Source organism: Suricata suricatta, chromosome 8 (genome assembly GCF_006229205.1).
Source record: "Suricata suricatta isolate VVHF042 chromosome 8, meerkat_22Aug2017_6uvM2_HiC, whole genome shotgun sequence".
In the NCBI taxonomy this organism is placed as follows: domain Eukaryota; kingdom Metazoa; phylum Chordata; class Mammalia; order Carnivora; family Herpestidae; genus Suricata; species Suricata suricatta.
The window spans coordinates 74,413,038-74,429,019 of NC_043707.1; the positions used below are offsets into that span (position 1 = coordinate 74,413,038).

The 15,982-nt window shown below is 38.7% G+C and overlaps 1 long non-coding RNA gene across 1 annotated transcript; it reads right to left on the reverse strand.

The window, feature by feature from the left end:
- Positions 1–6,990: 6,990 nt before the first annotated feature.
- LOC115300288 lies at positions 6,991–15,511 on the reverse strand. Its single transcript, XR_003912587.1, has 4 exons — positions 15,381–15,511; positions 10,895–11,139; positions 9,120–9,290; positions 6,991–7,051 (listed from the first exon to the last, which is right to left on the reverse strand). It is a non-coding gene; the product is annotated as an uncharacterized LOC115300288 (long non-coding RNA).
- Between the last annotated feature and the right edge of the window lie 471 nt (positions 15,512–15,982).

Here is a 15,982-nt window from a genome sequence, read left to right on the forward strand (position 1 = left end):
AGCTGCTTAAAGAAGAGAGATAAACAGTGACTCTGACACAACTCTTTAGTGGCTCTAGGGGGGAAAAACAGTGACAAAAGGTTATTTTACTAACAAAATAGCCAATTCCTAATTTCCAATTCCAAAATAGCTTGTATAAAACCCATGGGAGGCTCTGCCACCTCACAGTTGTCTTAACAGCCGCTGCTCCTGCTCTCATAGGTACCCTCGTGAGCAGTCTGTTAAAAGAGCTCAGTTAACACAAACTGTAGAGAGAGCTACTCACTAATCCAGGTGGAACTGATGAGGGAGCATAAGGCAGGCTGAGGGCAAAGTACAACCTCACACCTTGGGTACAGTCCCTGCTGCCACATGGGATATGTGTGATGTTCCTCAGGCACTCCTGGCTGCCCAAGAACAGGGGAAAAGAAAGAAAACAAGTAACTGATAAAGATCACAGTCATATAGGACATGAGTCTCCATCAGTTTACAAATACCTTAGTAAATTACAAGAAAAAGGCAATCTTACCAATAACCTCATCTCCAGAAAACCTGTAGACTGACTCTCCTGGACCCCCAATATCACCCTCCCCTCCATAGCAATGTGGGAACAAAGGCAAGAAGGAAATGACAGGTAAAATTAAATTTCTTTGTGACCCGCAGCCCATTAACAAATACTTGAAGGCAAATACAGAGTATAATGTTTCTCCAAGAACCGCCTATAATCCTAATGTTACTGTCTCACTAGAAGAAAAACAACATTAGTTTGATCATAGCAAGGCCCCTGGCATTTTAAGAGTTCTCTTGAGCTTATCAAAGTCCTTCCAGAAATCTCCCTTTTGACTTTACCGTCCCTACTCCATAATATATACCCAGTCACTCCTCACAACCCAGTGCAGCGATTTCTGCCCATGAGTCATGCCCCTGCGCTTTAATAAAATCACCTTTTTGCACTAAAGACGTCTTTCAAGAATTCTTTCTTGGCTGTTGGCTCCAAACCCCACCATCACCTCAAGACCTCATCAAAACTATTCTGTGGGGCCTACTGAGCACTTCAAAAAGGAAGGAACTGGAATCATCAAGTGTATCGGGAAAACCCAGAAGGAGGCATCACTTATTCCATCCCTAAAGTACTCTTGGAGCAGCTAACGCTGCCCTGTGACTACTGGGCTTGTCTGTTCTGACTAAATTCTTAGAATCTGCCTATGGAAAAATAGGAAAACACCTAAATGTTTTGCTCTAAGAAAGCAGAATTGTGCAAGAGTCTAAAAGACAGGGAAAAAGAAGGTAGATGTCAAGGACTCAGTGACTGATATAGGAAAAATGAATTGGGAAGAGGCTGAGAGAATCTCAGTAGAATCACACCTTGGTTTTGGTTTTTTTTTACTTTATTCAGCTTTTATTCTTTTTACTTTTTGAATTTCTTTTTTTTTTAATAGTTAATTTTCAAATTGGATTCCATATAACACCCAGTGCTTCTCCCCACAAGTGCCCCCCACCATGACCATCACCCCCTTCCACCCCTCCCCCTCCCCCTTCAGTCCATGGTTTGTTTTCACCTTGTTAATCAGCCTATGATGAATAAAGGTCAAAAAGGCACCATTATCTGTATAGTAAACACAGGAAGTGTTATTAAAAGACTATCTAACAGGAACTGCTTAGGAAAAGAAAATACATTCCAGGGGCTATTCATGGAGAGAAGGGTTGATACGGTGGTAAGCAAAGTGGTTTTTAAACTACCTAGTCAAGGACCACCAAGCATCCTCTGACATGACGTAAACCATGTATTTTGAAAATTATGCCCTGCTAAAGAATTCTTAGAAATAGTAAACATTCTAGCAAATAATCTGTGAATAACCAGGTGTGCCTCCTTAATAGATTGTTAACCTTACCATAAGCAAACCTTCCCAAAGAATAATATCCACCTTACAGAGCCACTAGATTATTCCTGGTCCTGGAGACAGAATGATAGAGAGCATGGGTCTTCTCTCATTATTAAGTGTCTCAAACTATTAATACATCTATGGTGAATGTATTTCTCTTAAGCATGCTCTCTATTACAGGAAAGTTCTTTATGTATTTACTTATGGAATTTTAAATTTATTTAACCAAAAATTCTCTAAATATCAAGATCGTCATATGAAGATCATAACTCAAACTATTGCATGACTTTGGCAATGTTATCTAACTTCTCTGGGGTTCAATTTTCTTATCTATACAATTTGGAAATACTGTGCTTTCCTCACAGGATTAATCAAGAAAATTCATGTGAAGAATTTTGAGTTTCAGTACCTAGGTAGAAGCTCAATAAAATGTTAGGTATTGTGGCAAGATTTGTCAAGATTTTTATCACCACAATTATTGAAAGACCAAATGCAACTATGTAAACATGTTTCTTGTTTCATTTCATTACAAGACCTGAAGAGTCTGGAGTTTGGGAAGTGAGGACCATAGGCAAATATGCTTTGACATACTTGCCTTTAGGAGACAATGTGATGCATAGTTAGAGATGACAGTTGGTGATTTATGATAACCATGACCAAAAAAATGACACTCAATTAGTCCAAGTCATAGAATTCTGGGCAAAAGAAAAAATAAAGAAAGAAGAGAGGCAGCGAAGGAGTGATTAAGAGGAAGAAACAATAAATGAGGAAAGAAGGAAGTAAGCAAGAAAGGAGAGAAGGAAGAGGTTATGTTGTATTTCATGTTACTGGAGGAATTCAAGAAAAAACAACAGATTATCCGTATGTTAGAACCTAAGGAGAAGATTGAGTTTATCTAACATAATAGTATTGCCATTTGCTATGGTCTGAATATGTCCACCCAAAATTCATGTTGCAGTCTTAATTGCCAGGGGTGCCTGGGTGGCTCAGTCGGTTGAGCACTGACTTCGGCTCAGGTCAGGATCTCACAGTTTGTGGGTTCGAGCTGTGTCAGGCTCTGTGCTGATAACTCAGAGCCTGGAGCCTGCTTTGGATTCTGTGTTTCCCTCTATTTCTGCTTCTCCCCCACTCATGCTCTGTCTCTCTCTCTTTCAAAAATAAATAAACATAAAAAAAAAGAAAGAAATCCTAACTGCCATCGGTAATAGTATTAGTTGGTGCGACATTTAGGAGGGAATTAAGTCATGAGGATGGAGCCCTCATGAATGGGATTAGAGCTCTTACAAAAGAGATTCCACCTGTGTTCTTTAGGCCCTTCTGCCCAGGGAGGCTATTAAGTCTGCAACCTGGAAGAGAGCTCTCACTTGACCATGCTGGCACCATGATCTCAGACTTCCAGCCTCTAGAACGTAGACTAATACATCACGTTGTTGATCAACTACTCAGTCTGTGGTATTTTGTTACAGCAGCTTAAAAGACTTGCACACCACTTCTTTTAGAAACTGGAGCTATATGGAGCTGATTACACTGTTAGTCTTTCCTTCATAGTTTGCTTTGTTGCTGATCGCACTTCTGCTTTCCAGTTTCCTCCCAGAGTTGGTGGGCTAGCAGCTGGTGAGGAAGAAGTAGGTGGAACTAAGGGCACTTCAGAGTCGTTCTATTAGGAGACAGCTGCAGGGCCGCAGAGTTTTATGGGCTGGGTCCTCATCTTATGAAAATTCAAGAAAAAAATAAATGGAAAGATAAATGTGGAATCTGTGTTTTGGGGGAAAAAAGTGGAATCAAAGAAAATCAAATTTAGTAGCAATAGAGTAATAATAGATGAAGCAGGGGAAAATGCAGCTTGCATCTTGTGTACTCCACAGAAGGTTGGCGTGTCTTGTTGAGGGAGGGACAGTGAACAGACTGAGCTAAACCAGAGAATCATCAATCCGACCATCACCATTTAAAATGCATTTTATATTCTTTTTTAATGGTTTTTATTTATTTTTGAGAGACAGAGAGAGAGAGAGAGAGAGCACGAGCAGAGGAAGGTCAGAGAGAGAGAGGGAAATACAGAATCTGAAACAGGCTCCAGGCTCTGAGCTGACTGTCAGCACAGAGCCTGACATGGGGCTCGAACCCACAAACCGTGAGATCATGACCTGAGCCAAAGCCGGACACTTAACTGACTGAGCCACCCAGGCACCTCTGCATTTTATATTCTTAAAAAAATTAGTTTTAATTCAAGTGAGCATTTATAAAAATTTCTTTGGGGGAAAGACAAAACAAAAGCAAAACACAGAAATCCATCTGATCCTCACAGCTGCATCAACAAGAGAACAACATTTAAAACAAATTCTGCAAATGTTAAGAATTTTTATTAAAACATTTACCCAGAAACCATGCATAATTTCCTAATGTTGCCCAGAAGTGATTGCCAGACAGATCTCAGAAGCCAACAAGAGGAGAGTTTTTGTTCTGTGTGCCGAGCCAAATCAAGTAGTGTTTAGACAGTCATGTACTAGAACATGGAGTTTAGTAAACACTAGATGAGCACCTAGCAGATGCTGAGCATTGACAATAAAGATGATCTCACAATGATTCTGTGAATGTGGCAGATAGCACTACCACAACCTAAAGGCACCTATGAAATCTGAGTGCCACTGCCTCAATTTCTAGGACATGACAGAATCAAAAAGAGCTGGCTGGACCTTAACTTTGTTTTTTAACCACAACTGTATTTGTAGGTGCAGATGTTCCTATTATTCTCCCTAGAGACGTAAGACTGCTCAACTGTGAATTTTAGAGAATCTCAGTGGAGAGAACCAATATGTTAATGCTCTTGATTGCAAGGTACAATATTCAGTGTTTACCTAAAAACAAAGACAGAGCATGAGAAAAAGTGGGAGAGGCACATATTCTGGGATTCTAATAGTGGATTTCTACAAAATCCATCCTAAATCTTCACTGCAGAAGTAATAAGGATTAAACCCCATGTTCAGAAAAGGACGCTTAGGGAAACTTGTGTTTCAACATTGACACTGGATAGAGGAAGGGAGAATAAATATCTCCCATGAAAATGTGAACTACAATCTTTTGCAAGTATGCAGTCTGAAATCACAGTGCTCGAATGGTCCAAAAATCCTCAGTAGAGGATTTAATTTGAAGTGGTCCCAGCTTGATAGTGCCCTCAGGTGACTGGCAAGAACAAAATCTTCTGCAGAAGGAGAAATGAGAGTTCAATCCAGGACAGTAGAAGATGCATAAAATGGGAAGGGCTCCTGATTTCAGAGACTCGCAAATGTGAATAAAGTGCATCCTAATCTGAAGAAATCAGGCAGCTGGTGTGAAATTTTGCTTGGTCAAGCACACTGGTTTTCATACATGCTCAGTTATGCAAAGACCATGTGAGTTTTTTTCTTTGTTTGGACTTGATTTGAGGGGATTTCTTTGTTCCTAGCTGCCGTTCAGATTTTGTTCATTTTGGAGCTTTGACCTAATGCGTCTCTATTTGCTTTGAGTGCATCTTACTCTTTGCTTCTTTTCTCTGGCTTTGTCATGCTTTCTTAATTTTCTTCTTTTCATTAATTTATTTAAGAATACTTATTCAGATAATTCAGAACTTCATGAGACAGGAGGGTTCTCGTCTTTATGGAGTTCAAAGACCTACCTAGGGATTTTCAGTCTTTAGTAATATTAAATTTACTTCTGAAGACTATTAAGAAGGAAGGTGTTCATGTCCCTCTTTTGGAGGCTGATTCAGAAAGCCAGGGACTGGTCCTTAGTAGCTGCATTTTTAACAAAGCTATCAATTAACCTGATGCACACTAACGTTTGAGAACTCCATACTGTGGGTGCATTCCCATGTCACCTCCAAAAATCTCAGCGTCAACTGCATTGTTTCTGGGCCTCAAACAATTAGAATTAAAACATGTCCGTGAGAAGTCATTAAAGCAGGTTCAACCCAAGCCAACAGAATCAAATTATTTTGTAAAATTTGCTGTATTTGATCAACCTAATGGACTCAGCCAGGCAATCCCTACTGCATTATTTGCTCCAACAGCAACTGAATTCCTGGGAAATGGCCCTAATCTTCTACTTTGAAGGATGCACACCCAAAACACGGAGCCGAGCTTTCTGGAATTCCTATTGTGTGGTGAGTTCTCTATGGGTGTTTTTTTAAAGTGAGTGAGTTGGAGTCTCTAGAAGATTCTTCAGTCCATTCTGAGTGATTAGGAAAAAGTTATCTTAGAAAATGAGTTTTACGGGGGCGTCTGAATGGTTCAGTCGGTTGAGCATCTGACTCTTGATTTCTGCTCAGGTCATGAGTTCACAGTTGCTGGGACTGAGCCCCACTTGGGAATCGCTTTCTCCCCCTCCCCTGCTCTCTCTCGCATGCACTTTTTCTTGCTGTCTCTCAATCTCTCAATAATAAATATACATTAAAAAAGAAAGAAAACGAGGTATTTTTGCTAATAGCAGAGAATTCTGGTCCTGTGAGGTGAATTGTATTCTTATTCCCTGGGGGTACATGACTAATTGCTACTGTGTATAGAAAAATCAGAAAGTCCCATTTTATAATCATGTCACACTTTATACACTTTTCTGTTTTGCTTGTTACAAGCACATTTACAAAGCATGCCGTGTTAAATACCCTGATCATTTTTCAGCTTGATTATTGAGGTAGAAATAGAGGGAGAATGAACAAAGTTCAAAGTTCTGGTTCTGGCTATGTCACAAACAATCTACCATGGGCTTCAATAATTATAGGCAGTCAAATGAGAAGACTGACTTACAGGCAGTCAAAACCCTCAGGTCTACTGTACAGTTTCTATAAATCAACATGTGACAAACGTGAAGTGCAAGGTAGAGCTATCATCACTAATAATGTCATTAGAATGAAGGAAGCAGCTGTGGTAACTTGGCTACTTTCAATAATAGAGATTCAAACTATGACTGGAAGCATATTCCAAACTGTTTGCATGCCGAGTACATGCACCTTCATTCACTTAGCACCTCTGTAGGTTTTGACGTTAGGAAATAAACTATGATACAACTTTAAACTTGACCTTGCTCCACACCTCTCAATCAGGATAATCCTATATCATGTTATTAAAAAAGACACAATCCACTTTCTTGGTGACATCTCCAATCTTCCCTTTATTTTCACTGTTAGTTATTCGACACACCATGCTTGTGGCTGCATTCTAAAAAAAGGAAAAGGGAAAGTTGAATATCAGGCTGTGTAGCTCTGCTCTAAAGGCAAAGCAGCCTTTCTTCTGTGTGATCTTGTACGGACCAGAGAAGGGTGAGTGGGTCTTCAAGGTAATGACAGAGCTTGTGATGACAGATCAGTTGCCCCCAAAGAGTACTCTTACTGCTTTAGGTTCTTTGACAAGAAGAAGATGGTTTAAGTTAGTATTTCTAACCATTATAAAAGTTTCAAATTCTACCTTTAAGAAAACCCAAATCACTTTCCTTCTTGCTACTCCAGGATTAAAGATAAATTTTGCAATTTGTCACATGCTTTACTGTTTGGTTTAACTACTTTAGTGTTATTATTACTACTCCATCACAGTTATTATTTAAAAAAAAAAAAAACAGTTCCTCTCTTCAAGTGAATAACATCCCAAATCTGGATGTTTTACAGACCTTCCCATAGGGGCACCGTTGCCTGGGAGAAGGTGAAAAGCATATTTCACTGCCGTGTTTATTGGAGAGTTTTCCCTGATAATATTAATTTCCTAAAAAAGGGCATCCCATCTTGTGCTGGGGAAATTGGAAGCCTGGCACCACAATCCCATAGGGATTGAAACAACCATCCATAAATCTGCACAGTGTGTCTGATTCTGCTCCCATTGAGCAACTGTAATAGGAGTTCTATAGACCCGGCAGGAGCGGAATCAAGACTACAAGTGCGAGAAGGCTGCTGTCGCACTGGATATGCATTAAAGCCAGTAGACGGCTGGCCGTGCATCCTGGGGTTGTACAGTTTCCCAGTGTGCTAAGTCCTAGATTTTAAAATTATTTGTGTTTATTTACCAATACCTTGCTCTGTTATTTATTTTGTCAGCAAACCCTGTTCTGCATACACTAGTACTTGCTCATGCATGCCTTATGCATATAGAAATTAGCATCTCATTAACTTGATAATTAGGCCAATGATAAACAGCTGTTTGGTTGCCGTGTAGGGCAAGATTTCTACCAAAGTTACTTATCTGCCATACACAATAGCGGTGCGGTTATTTGTCACACTATCAATTATAGACAAACAAAATAGGAAATAAACTTTTCTTTTACACATTTGCTTTCATCGTAATTAAGATCCAAATTCATGCTCTGCTTTTGGAAAAACAATAGTGCAGTGTTGTCTAACAATCTTGATAATGTAAATTTTCAGCTTGGCTTTTATATTTTACACACAGTTCAAACATCTCACATTGTGCATTCTGCTATAAATGACTATTTCTAAGATGTCTTTTTTTTAGGCGCTCTTGTTTCCATTTCATGATGTTGAGAACCCTGATTATTGAGAATTTCTCAAGTTGTCTGGTTTTGCTCTAGTTTCTGTCTACCTCCCCCTCCAAGATTAAAATCTATACTTTGACCTTCTCTTGCTTATAATAGGATTTGTGCTGAAAGAAATCATCTGAGAGACGTCTGGAGTGCAATGAAAGCAATGACAATTTTTTCTCAATTGTTTATGCATAGCTCAATCCACATTATTTCTGGAAGAAAAGAAAAAAAAGAATAAAGAAAAAGAAAACAATGCATTTCCCTTCAATCCACATGGATTTAAAACTGGAGATGTAATTTAAAAAAACAGAAACAAAAACAAAAAACAAGGCCAGAAACTGGGCTTTCCAACTAATAAAAAAGGAACTCAGTGCTGTGCTCACTGCAAAGTTGTGGAAGATAATTTGAAACTTCAGTTAGCTTCCTGTAGAGAAAAATAACAACCACCAAACTAATGGGTAATCAATGGCCAATTGCTTCAGAAAAGAGGCACCCCACAGAATTCCCTAGAAATTAATGTGCTACCTAGGAGGCATTGGGAAATGTCTTAAGACGATCCTAGTGAGCCCACCTTTCTTAACAAGTAAATAAGGTCTAGGGTGCTATCTTTGCTAATAAAGACCTGGAGACGAAATGCGGTCTTCATTTAAGTTTCCCTGTGCTGTTCTCGGAACCACTATATTAAAAACAATCTTCCCCCATGATTTCTAGTGCTGTAGTGGAGTATAGTTTATGTGAAAGTAAATCTGGAAAGATTACCTTTCAAAACTGCCAGATGCTTCGCATTTTCTGGTAGAAATCTGGATTCTAGGTCTGTAATGATATTTCCTGCTGTGCTCAACACTCGATCAGACCGTATGCTTCTTGGAGAGCAATATAAGGATTCCAAAGCTAACTTGGTCATTTGGCTTTTATATTTTTCCAGTCCAGCTGGGGGGTATAAATTTAAATTTTAGGCCTCCCAAGCTAAACTTCAGAAGGGGTCTTTGTTAATTTTAGATCTCCTGCAGTGGAAACCCCTCCTTTCACAAACTGCCCATGCAGTGCAGTTTATATTTATACCAATGAATAAAACATACCTCAAAAAAAAGAAAACTAAGTTATGGCATTAATGATACAGGAATATACAGATTCTCATTGCCCCTGGCTCTCCTCTGTTTAGATTCAAGTTCCTTCCTCTCCCCAGTTTGAATTACATTAATGTCCCCTTCCCTCTCTTCCTTCATCCATCTTGTACATTCTTTAATAGGGTATCGTGGTTCTAAGCACATACTCTGAAGTCTATGAGACCATGGTTAGAAGTTTAGCTGTTTCATTTTAAATCTGTTGGACTTTAGGGATGATTAACTTAATTTTTCTCATGCTCGTCTGAAAAATGGGGCTAATAATAGCATCTACTTCCTAGAGTTATTGTGAGAATTAAGAAAAATAACGTAGAGCATTTAGCACAATGCTGCACAGAGCACACATACCAGTTCATGTTAGCTGTTTTCCCTACTAGGGGACAACATAGAGGTGGGGGGACTCTTGCACCTGGTTGCCTTGGTTCAAATCCCTACTTCAGTGCACTCTACATGTGCTGCCTTACACAGCTATCAACATCTTTGTGTCTCAGTTCCCTCATTTCAAATATACGAGTGATAGTAATGTCTACCTCATGAAGCTATTATGGAGACTAAGTGAATTAATATTTGGCCAATAGAGAGTTCTATATACGTTCATTAAATAAACCTATTAAATATTTGGTCCAACTCAGTTTGGTCCAGACTTTTACCCACCCCACTGCCATTCGTCCATTTCTCACAGTGCTTCTCTTAGAATTCTGGGGATTTACCTAACCAGGCTCTTCCTGTGCGGGACACCATACAGTGGTGTCACCTGAACCAGAGGTGACTGGTGAGGCAAGCAGGTCATTGAAGACAAGCAAGCTAGCCTGGGGGTTATTCAGTCGTGCACTGTAGGCTGGTAAGTGCTGCTTAGCTTGGGGATTCTCTGTTGTAACACCATCTTTTCATCCAAAGACCTTCATTGTTTCCTGGACTTTGATCCTATAAAGTATAGCACATACAAGGTCTAGGTCCCTTACTAATGAGATACTTCTTGTGCTACTTCCAGCCTAGACCCACTGGGCCTCAGCAAACCTTGCTGAGGTTTATAAAGTCAAGTCTGAAACATTGTATGTGCTCCACCATTTCTCTGCTTATAAATTTCACCTCATAAACCTTGGTATATATTTGTACATATTTGTATCATATTAGTATCTCTGCCATCTTTGAATGATGGTTGTATCATGATTTGTCTTGTTTAATATATGTGTATTATTTTCCTAGTTAGCTGAAGAATTCCTCAGGAATACCTGACATGATGCATGACCTCAAAGCCTGGCACTATCCTTAGGCTATCCCAGGTACTCAGTACACTTTCCTGTTTGGATAATTCTGACAAAACAAGTTAGGGTTAAATTTGTTTATAAGTATCAGAAAAACAAACCCAAATGACCATGGTTTAACTAAGATAATATATTTCTCTCTTACCCTCAAGGAAGATGTAGCCTAAGGTTGGTGTGATGGCCCAGAGTGCCATATTGGTTCCTTCTGTCTCATTCCTCTGACTTCAGATCATGCCGTTATCTCCAAACTGTTGAAACCCCAGCCATGGTTTTCACATCACAGGAAACAGAAAGGTAAAAAAGGAGAATACTTCACTTGAGGAGAACTTGCTGGTAGTTGAACACGAGGCACATTTGCCAGCATTCCGCTGGCTAATGGACCATGCACAGCTGCAAGGAAGACAAGAAAATACAGTCTTTTTCCTCAGTGGTGATGAACCCTGCTAAAAGTCACAATGTGATGACTAAAGGAGAATGGAATGGTAAACACTGGGGATGACCTGCCTGCTCTGCCTTAGCTGCCAAGGCTTTTCAGTTCCTGGTTCCAGATCCTTCCTGTTTCCCTATCTTTTTGCTTTCTGTTCACAAAAAGAAATCAATTTGATTTCTGTGATTAAATGTAACCAAAGAAGTCTAAGCAGGAAGCCACACATCCATGTAACCATGGACAATTTACCTTATGTTTATTGATTTTCAGAAATGGCAACATATTACATAATCCTTTGCCTATGTTTGCTACACAGAGTTGCAAAAAGTGAAAAAAATAATACCTAATGCTATGTACTAAGGACCAGGAGATACCTATTTTAATCCTTACCACAATCTTATGGAGCATATAAAGCATATATATATATATATATATATATATATATATATATATATATACATATAAAGATAAAGAAACTGAGGAGGTTAAAAGTGTGCCTCAGCCATACTGTTGCTGAGAGCATACCTGGGACTGGAGTCCAGTGCCTTCCAACGTCTACATCCACGATGTAACCTTTATGCAAGGCTTAATAACACTTAACTGCTGGAATGTGCTGCAAATCATGTAGACATAGTTCTGCATCCTACACATTTTAATTATCTGATATGTGATTATTTTTCTTGACGATTTTAACTATTCTTTGCACAACACAGCAACATATGGAAATGTGACATGATAATATATACCTTTTAGTAATGAAGACTTAATCAATCCTCTCAAAATTTCTGTTTTGTTGCTTTTATCATTAGAACATTCTTTATTCAAAGTTTGTGTCTTATAGATCATATAGTGAACTAGAGGCATTCTTTCCCTCTGGACTTTTCAGCTATACTCTAGCAGGGTTAGAATGAGCTAGAACAGATCATTTAAGTTCTCAGAGCTACGCTGAGAAAGACAGGAGCACATGGAGCATAATAATTACTGTAGTTGCTTACTCAGCACTTCGTGGGATGCAAACTCACTTCAAAACTGTTCTCTATATCACCCTTTGTTTGGTGTGGCCATGTTAATAATGAAAATTAAAATAGCATTCCAGAGGAGCAGAAGGGGGAAGGCTTGAGTTTCCAAATAAAGAGATATAAAGGGGCACCTGAGTGGCTCAGTCCTTTAAGAATCCGACTTCAGCTCAGGTCATGATCTTTCACTTTGTGGGTTCAAGCCCCACATCAGGCTCTGTGCTGACAGCTTGGAGCCTAGAACCTGTTTCAGATTCTGTCTCCCCCTCTCTCTGCCCCTTCCTTGCTCTTGCCCTCTATCTTTGTCAAAAATAAATAAATATTTTAAAAAAGGTTATAGAATGCTCCCATCTACACTAATCTCTCTTTCATGGTAATGGAAAATAACATGTAGAAGACCACTGTTGGGACAAATGCTCAACGCAGTCTCCATCCTTTTAGAACTGCTTCTCACGCATCAACACCAGTGTGTGTGACACATGACCCCACAGCCCTAGACATAGGCAACTGGACAGGTGCGAAAGTTCTCCTGAATAACACTAGGGCAACCAGATTACTCATGTCTCAGGAGTTTGTAATAAAGGCTGAGAGGCAGTCAGTCATTTTAGGTGTAGAAATGACTATTTTTCTCTCCACTCTGCAAAGAGATGGAGAAAGCTGAACTGTAAAGAGGCAGAAATGAAGCACATGGGTTAAGACCAAAGATATAAGATGGACAGGTTGAGTGTCCTACATTCCCTAAGGCTTTTTGCCTCCTGGTTCACTCATTTCTTTCCTTTTTGCTTGCTTTGGCTTGATTTGATTTCTGTTATTAAATGTAACCCAAATAACCTTAACTAATCCAGGCAGGAAACAATATTAAAAAGGCAAAGTGGGAGAAGTACTTCTAAAATAGTTTGTTACTGCACAGAAATGAGGCAGAAAAATCAAGACCTCCAGAGATCTAAGGCAGCCTGGTTGATCATACCTCTCCCACTGGTCCCCATTCAGAGTGGAGACCAGTTTTCTCACTTGTCAGGCTACTCATGACAGTGTCTAATCACCAAAATCTCTTCCAGAAAGGCGTTCCAGGAACATTGCCCTGAAAATATTTGAAACTGAACTGTACAAGCTGATAAACAGATTCCTAGTATTCACAGTATAATGGAAACAACAGGACTCCCTATGCATATGTTTAGGCAGGGAAATCTCCTAGAAACTATGAAGTCTGAAACCAAAGATTCTTTGGAATATATTGCATGAAGATGATCTTTTTCTTGGCTCTCTTCCATAAGCCTTCAATCACTCTGTGAACTAAATTTCTTTCCATATGTTTTTCATTCATTTACATTTAAGATAAAAATTATTGGCTCTGAGAGCCATTTGATGAGTGGTGATTCAGTGATTCTTTTCATTGTGATCTCAGTTCAATGATGATGCCTATCATCCACAAGATGTTCCAAAAAAGTGGAATCATTACTGATGCCGCCTGAAGTCATCACTTGATAATAATAGACTTGCATAGATTCTTTCAATCCTCAGCAAAGAAGTCTGAAATAGAATCAATATCTGTTCTGTTGCTCTATTTTGAATTCATTTATTTTGAGCTCATTTACTGAAAACCTAACATTCTAACTAGGACAAAGACCCATTGTTTAATTTTTGGAGATTTTATGCCTATCTTATCCCAGTTGCTGCTTTCGAGAACAGACTAAGACACAATTCAAACCTCTCGATCTAATTTTGGCACCTCTTGCCTTAGTTTACATTCTAGGGAAACATCATTATTTGCTTTCTTTTTCATTATTAAAAACAGTGAAAGACTTTTTAAATAGGGTCCCATTTATGCTACACTGAGCAATTCATTTCTTCTTCTGAAATTGCCAGTATGTGTTATAACATTCAAAATATAAGCATAAAAATTTTTCAAAAGCCGCCACTGGTGTAAAATATTTGAGCTATTCACCCTATTATCTGCCGCTGTATCATCTCTCTGATGAAATGTAATTTCTCTCTTGCCTTCTCTGAAGCTGTATCTGTCTACCTGATGCCAAAATACCAAATCATTGTACTAAGACAGTCCAAAATCAGGACAAACATCATTTACCAAGTCCTATAGTGACTCACAGCCCTACATTCTTTCTTGATTGGGACTCTAGATAGGGAAGTTTGTCTAGATGTAAAGATAAAATAGAGGTGGTCTTGGAGAAACTATTTTCATCATTTAAGAAAAAAATATATATATTCCTGAGCCTTCACTGAAACTGTCCCACTTGGATTTTTAGAATGACAAAAGGCATATTTTGCCTCATTTGCCTGTGAAAATATGCCTTTTTGAGTGCATAGAAAACCTATATTATTTGAAGTTCAACTTGATAAGTGTTTCATTTTTTATGAACCCTGGGAAATTAAATTTATTCCATTTTTACAAATAGTGAAGAATTTTTTTATTCTTAGAACCATCTCTTCACTGGAAATTGGGATCATATACTGAATATTTCCTATGTAGATGGGAATTAATCATAAAAGATGGGAGAATACAAGTTTTCTTATGACATTATTAAAGCTAACTTTTAGGTTTAATAAGTGCCGAGTATTTCACAAATACTGTCTCATTTAATCTTTCATGGGTCCATTTTACAAACAAGATAATGAGAGTTTAGATAACTTGACTGCAGTCACAGAGCTGGTAAGAGAAAGAGCTGAGACTCAAGCCCAACTTCATCAAATTCCAAAAGCCCAAGCTCTGAAGGTATATCTAGTGTAAGTTTTGAAAGCCAACTTTAAGGAGAAGAGATGCCCGGGCTATTCTGCCATTTTACTCATAAAGTAGCTTGAGAAAGGCACGTACTGCTGCATATATTTTTTTGTCTTTCAATAATATAGGGATAATAAAAACTTTTGTGCCTGAGAGGGTCAAAGAAGGTAATTTTTATAAAAGTACTCTGATTCTGCCAAGTGCTCTTCATAGATATGATGGAACTATTAAGCTCATCTACATCTGCAGTCCTAGAGCTTTGCAGTATGTGTTTGCTCTTTAAGGTCACAGATGAGAACCAATGTGCACTGGGCAGCAGGGGTATACATTCTTTTTTTTGAGTGAGGAGTGATTGGCACTGATTGCTCCAGCTTTTCAAGGCATCTGTAGAAATAGAAAATATTGTGCTTTATCTGAGGCAACAAGATACTGTGTCTCAGCATTCACATACTCATCAATTTCTCTTGAAGAGCATATAATTATACAATGGGTGGATCTGAATCCTGAGAGTAAAGAGTAAGAGATGGAATTGCAGAAATCTGTAAGATGCGAGGCACTTGGTGGAAGACGCGTATTTGCATCCACTTCTTTCCCGGAAATGATGGTTTCATTTTCTGAAAGAGAAATGGTAATGATAGTTTATGAGAGAAATAGACTATTCTCTGAAACATCCTGAAGAATATTTTTGTTTAGAATAAAAAGTGGTTACAGAACTGATCACAGATCCTATTTTTTTGGTCAACTTTAATGTTTAGAAAAGTTCATTGGATGAGCTAATTTTAGTATTAGCATTCTCTCTGTCTCTCTCTCTCGTGTGTGTGTGTGTGTGTGTGTGTGTGTGTGTGTGCATGAACATGTAATAGAAAAGGTAGCATTGGTTTTGGAAAACCACCTCTTAGTGAGCACTTATTAGATACCAAGCAAAAGCCTTCTTTTCCCCTATCTTATTTAATAGTTCCTACAATGTTGTATGTGTTATTTTCAGATGAAAAACAGGCTTGGAGAGGTCATTGACCTACACTCCTTACCTCTGCTAATAATCATATTTAAGAG